The following is a 6,608-nucleotide window of genomic DNA, read 5'->3' on the forward strand; positions in this document are numbered from 1 at the left end:
GGGGTGGGGTGGGGTGGGGGGGGGGGATCTTTAATAACTGTAATATTGAGCACTCAAAATATTAATAGACACTCATTGAGTTACGTAATCAGCTGCCATGTTCACATAAACCTGTAATCAGACACAATATAACCTCACACTGACACAGTCATCACTGCAATTGGCAGAACTGTATCAGGGTTTAGCCTTAAAGCAGCAAAGTAGGTGCAAGCAAGTCTTGTTAGATTATCTCAGACAGTCTAACTTACACACACTCTTATGATGCACACATACACACACACCTCCACACACACACCGTCCTAATCACCAATTCTCCATAGGCAGACATGAGATATTAGGAGATCTTAAATTTATCTTGTTCCTTTTGGTTGGTTGATATTTTCTTCCTCTGAGACATGTTTAATCTCCCTGAAAAGACACAGAAGGGAGACTAAGTGGTTTGCAGTGGAGGCTTGAGAGAGGAGGCAGTGGCTGCACTTGCGGCCAGTCCCTATCTTCCTCTCCAAGGACATGAATGGTTCCTTTTTTTTCTGGGGCAGTAAAATTTGGAACTTAATTCTAGCAATAGGTTTTTGGTTCCTGTGTACTCAAAATGGATAGATATCTTGTGCTATTGGTGGTTTAATTGTCACGCAAATAAATCTGAAATGTCACCAGTCATGTCAACATGTTGGAATAGATCCAGGAATTACCGGCTTAATTTGGTGGAGGGGTTTGTTTACCACCATAACCTTAGAGCTGTGTTGTCAGGTGCAATAGCTCCTAGCAGTGTCACCAAAGGAAATTTCAAGTTTAGGGTTAGGCTAAGGCTAAGAGCTCTTTGTTACATAAAGCGTGTCAGCATACTGGATGAGGAACCATTTTCGTCCCAGTTCTTGACTTGTGTAGTTCTAATCCAATCATTTTTAAGTACTGCACTGTGATCTAAGGTGCTTCTAGCATTAATGAATAACAAGCCTTTCCATGCATTCATTTTGAGGAATGCTGAGCTGTAATCTTACTACCTTGAGATCTAGCTATTTGATAATTAACAACTGCTGTGCTGATGCAGACTAGTTTGACTTGGCACTGAAAATATTTCCTGTCCTCCTATAAGCACAATTGTTAATGAGGCTATGTTTTATCAGAAAGGAATTTTTATTTTATAATTTTTGGAACATGCATCTTAGTCCAAGGAATGCTTGGGTAGATGGTAATAAACAGCATGTGTGCCGACATACTGGGAGATTCTCCAATAAAAATAATCTGTGTAAATGAATGATGTTGCACCATTTCTTGTTTGTTGCTTTTAGTTATGCCAGTCCTAATATCCATTCATTGGATGGATAACAGTTAAACATTTAGCAGGATTTAATGACTGAAATGGAATATAATTATGTTAGTGTATAATCACCTGAAAATAAGAATCTACCTTTTTACCTTAGAATTAGCTGCGACTTGGCAGAGAGACATGACAGACTACATGTTGGTGCCTGACCAATCATTGCTCGCTGTCTTTCACAATAGACGTAACTGGAAGAAGGTTCTAGGGACTGACTTCCGGGAACAAGTATATAATAAAACAATGCTGTCTGAAAAAGTGCGTATGATGCAGGCTGTCTTTAGTATAAAGAACCCTAAAAAAGATAGAGAATCACTCTGTTCCACCTAGCCACACAAATGTCACCGTGTTTGCTATGTTTACCGAAGAGCGCTCTGCTCTCCTATTGGTCAACTGGCTTGGAACACGTCATGGAATTTGTTGTGGAATGCAAAAAAAAATGTCTAACCCGCTATTCTTTCTGTCAGGACGTTGTGAGGCGTCCCAGATGCACTTTCGGTTGTCTTTCAATATAATACACTACATGGGATAAAATAATCAACTTTCCAAGGCCCATTTTCCCTACATCTGTGGAGTCGGGCTATTATCAGGCTGATATTGTGTAGGGGGAGAACGACAATGATAACTTGTGATTGAAAGTAAGAGACCTAAAATAGACTTATTAAAAAAGAAAACTTTACGTGTGAACTAGGTAACATGATATGACCTACTCATGAATGCAGATAATGGCATGGGCTCTGTTTAGCTATAACTATGTGCAGTATTTGACATAATTACATTACATAAATAATATAAAATACATAAATTGACCATTACATTCCTATTGAAAGACACTGGGTTGGAATCCCTGAAATCCTTCCCTGAAAATAGAGAGTGTATTTTCAAATGAAAGTGTCTGTATTTATTGACCAAAATTTGTTTAGGAGTGCCTTAGGGTTCAGATTGGTTAGATTTATTTTTCGCTATATTGAAAAGTGCACAATATTGACTGCAATGGCTTCTCATTTTATTTTTACGCTGATAAATGGCAGCTGTACCTTCTAATAAAGTCCACTGACTTGACTGAGTATGTTGTGCTCACTATTGGACTGTCTAGCTCATGTCAAAAAACAATATATTTGGTTTTTGAGCTGTTGGTTGGCTAAAACAAGCATCACCTTGGGATCTGATCTTTCCGACAGTCTGTAGACTAAATGTTTAATGGATTAACAGAAAAATAATCAATAAAATAATCCTGTTCTGCATTTAAGAATCAGTATGTTGACAGGTTAAATTGCTTATTTGAGTAGTCTAGATGCTGGAGATAATATCACACACCTCTGCTGAAAAGGTGAACTCATAACATGTTAGCTCATTGCAGAGATCACAAAGCACCTTGTTCAAGGTTAAGACATGGTCAAGCAAGGAAGGCAGAGATGAGAGATGAGCTGTCAGTATCAGGAGCTCATACAAGTCAGTCTTGCTGCTCGACTTCACCGCTTCTCTTTGTTCTTGTGTGCGCACCACTGTGCGACACCATCACTCCCTTTCAGACGAGGAGAGAGGCTGACATGAAAGGTAGGCTCACAAGACCCGGGTGAGAGATCAAAAGCTGGAGTGGGCAAAAGTCCACAAAGCAAGCATCTACACAGAGCACATAGAGGAGTCCTGGTGTTACCAGCCTGCCTTTTGATTATCAGACTCTTGCCAGTCATACAGGCAGACATCATTACCATACCACAAGTTCTCCCTCTGCTTTTATTTGCCTTTGACTGTAAATGCCAAAGAAGCTCCTTTTTGTTGTTTTGTACATTCGTGTGTTAAGCTCTGCTGGTTTCCTTTTATTTAGTATTCTGTATATCCGGGTTGCTTATTTTGTTATTAAAGGGCAACAGTTTTCTGTTGTCAGTGATATGTTTATAATACATCACCAACAAGCTGTCATCCTTTTCTGATCCAGTAATGTGAAAGTGATATTGAATTTAAGCCTTATGGGAACACTATAAATGATACTGAGTACGCAAAATATAACTTAATAGGAACCTCAAAATCCCCCAAACCACTCCTATACTGGCCAAGTAGTGAAAAATGAAATATTGTCCCTGTAAGTGAGTATGCTTATCAATGCTAACTATGCTAGTTCCCCAACATATGCAAATTAGCATCTAGCTAGGGTTTCTAAATGCTGGGGACCCATAATGTACATTTCTAACATCAAACTTTGGGGTACTCAACATTTCTGAGGCAATGTTGCTGGCGAGTAGACTAGTTAGTGTAAAGTAATGGATCATGTATTGAAAATATATCACTAAAAGTAATAAATGGTTAGAACGTCTAGCTTTTGCCTCTCGATGACACACTCCTGACAGTTCAACTGTACAAAAATATTTTAACATCCCCTATTATATCCAACATAAATGGTGGTGTTGATGAAGGGGTACTTGAGTTCATTGGACTCGGCTGTGGGGGTACATTTTACCAAAAAGGTCGGGAACCACTGCCTTAAAAGAAAGTAGCTGAGTATGATTTTGAGCTCATATGTTTTTATGAGGGCTTTTTAAAAAAACAAACATGTTAAGATTTATATTTAACTTGATTTATAGAAAAGGAAATCTCATAAAAGAACCATTCGTGATATTTTGCTCCAATTGGGGTTGGTAAAAATAAGAACTTTTGACAAATCAATCACTATAGCCAAAATAATTTATCCATATTGAATTTCCTAGAGGGCTGATTTCTATACAGTGTTGATAAGAACTTTGGATGTGAACAAATATAACAAATAATAATCTTAAATGTAATGATAATGGCCTGGGTATGCAGTTTTCAGATTGAGTTCTACTGCCATAGAAGACTTAAAAATACCAGTAAAGTTTACACTTTAAAAACTGGAACTTTGTTAGCATTCTTGTTTAAAACATTACTTTAAACAATTTATTAACCAAATTGTTGCTCCACCACAAGCCTCTACAACATCTAAAGCACTCCTTGTCATAGATTCTCCAAGTGTGTGGAACAATAGACATGAAAGATATACCCTCAATTACTGTTTTGATGTTGGAAATGAAGGATGCTGTCTAACACGTCGCTCCAAGATTTCCCATAGATGTAGTTGGGTTCAGATCTGGTGACTATGCAGGCCATAGCATATGATCAACGTCATCTTCATACTCATCAAACCATTCAGTGACTATTGTTTCCTGTATGGAAGCATCTGCATTCATTATGTTTCTCCACTCATTTATTCATATTTTTCTTTTAATCTGTCACCATTATTCTTGGGTATGTAGCTATAGATAGGTGATTAGTAGGAGGCTGCTGTCAAGTTGAAAATGTGAGCAATCAATGTGCTGTCAGAATAACAGATAGCTGGTTCATTTATGTAAGGTGCTCATCACTTGTCCCTTATCTCATGGAAAAACAACCCCTCCTGCATCAACTTATTCTATGTTTTTCCACATATAATTTCATATTCTCACTGCTGGATGCATCCATACCTTAGCCGGTTAGCCTCCATTGAAGGCAAGCAAGCAATTCTTTCTATTAAATCTCAATACAGTTAAAAGTAGTTCTCTTGGTACAGTCAACTCTACCTTGCCCCTTCTTTTTTTCTTGCCAAGCTTGTCATTTCTGACAAGGATAATCTTTCCTTCGGGGATTATGAAGCTATCCTGTAGTCATCACTTTTTGTCAGCTTAGCTCATATTAGCCAGCAACCCGTGGCTTAACGGGCTGAGCTTTGTATCGCAGTTCAAAAGGAACACCGAAGATTTGTGCCACGGTTCAGCCATAAGTCAGTTAAACCAGCATGGCGGTCGTTCACAACCCCCAGTTCCACGGTTCAAAGCCCAATCAGTGAGGATGAAGCGCCAAACTGTTGCCAGAGGTATTCCAGTAATACCTTTCTTTAGGAATAAACATTGAGTGGAGCTATATTGGTGCTAGCAGGACTTAGCCTCTTGCCCTTGCCACATACTGCGGAAGAAGATGGAGGTAGAAATAGGCAGTAGTTATATTCACATCTTGGGTAGTTACATTCTAAGTAGTTCTTCCGTTTTGAAGGTCAGGACGAAGTCCAGCTGTGACTTAATAGCCCCAGTGGAATAATCAGCAGCTTTATTGGTGTATCCTGCCTTTGAGTTGATCTCAAGAAAAAAACAATGTCCTGTAAAAACTGAATATCCCCACCAGCCTCTGAGAGCAGAGTTCAAAATTAGTGATTCACCATGACACACAGCAAATGGTCTCTCAATCAGAAGAGGACATGCACCTACCAAACAAAGTGTAGAGCTGAATAAACAACTCCGTCTGCCCGGTGTTTGCTTTCGATGGGCTCCCCGACTCCCCAGTGTGGCACACAGTGACGGGCATGCAGAACATTGAGCTTTTGAGTTGTGAGTCTTTGCCAATGCTCAAAAAGCCCGAAGGCTGGTTGACTGAATTAGGAGTTAGAGTGTTATCTCCCCAATGAGGCAGAGTACTGATTGCTGACTCATTGGTAGTGGAGAGCACGTCTGCCTGGTGTAATAGCTGCCATAGAAACCACATCAGCCAAGTAATTGTTTAGGCAACCTCAGAAAATTAAGAGGACAACATTAAAATTCTTTCGCTTGGCTTCTTCTTGCTTTATTTTTTTTAATCAAATGTTCAATTTGTGGTGCTGCAGTGTCACAGTAGATTGACAGCTTTTGACCAGAGTATACCAGCTCTATTTTCTGGGTTTTTTTTGTCTTGTACTTGGTTCCCAGAGTTTTAGAAAAAACACAGGGTTATATGTACTATACAGTAGAGTCAGCAATATTGACGGTACAGCAATGCTAGTATGTCTCCGGATGCTGATTGGTTTCAGTTTTATCCCTAAATTGTGTTGTAGCTGTCCAAGAAAAGCTCTCGGAGCATCCTTTTGTACCGTTTTAAACATAAAGGCAGAAGTCCAACCACAAAAAAGCAGATTGCTCAACAGAGACAATGTTTCCATCTCATTGCTTTGTGTTACTTCAGTTAGCAGTTAAGGGAAAAACAAATATATGGCAGAGCAAGAGGCAGGTCCATGCAGTTCTCAGGATTGATGGATTATGTCATCCGATTGACGTCCCTAAAGACAGCAGAATGTTTCTTGAATGTGAATTTTTGTGGAATGACTTCCAGAAAATAGAAAACTTGCAGCTCATAGTCATAGTTTGTGACTGACATGTAAAATGTAATAAACACAATTCATGTGGGTTGCATAGTGTGTTCATTATTTATTGTTGACACACTTATGTTATTATCTGGTTTCCAGTATATTACAACTCCCCCCCCCCCCCCC

Source organism: Morone saxatilis, unplaced genomic scaffold (assembly GCF_004916995.1).
Source record: "Morone saxatilis isolate NCDOM2014 unplaced genomic scaffold, NCSU_SB_2.0 Contig9, whole genome shotgun sequence".
Classification (NCBI taxonomy): domain Eukaryota; kingdom Metazoa; phylum Chordata; class Actinopteri; family Moronidae; genus Morone; species Morone saxatilis.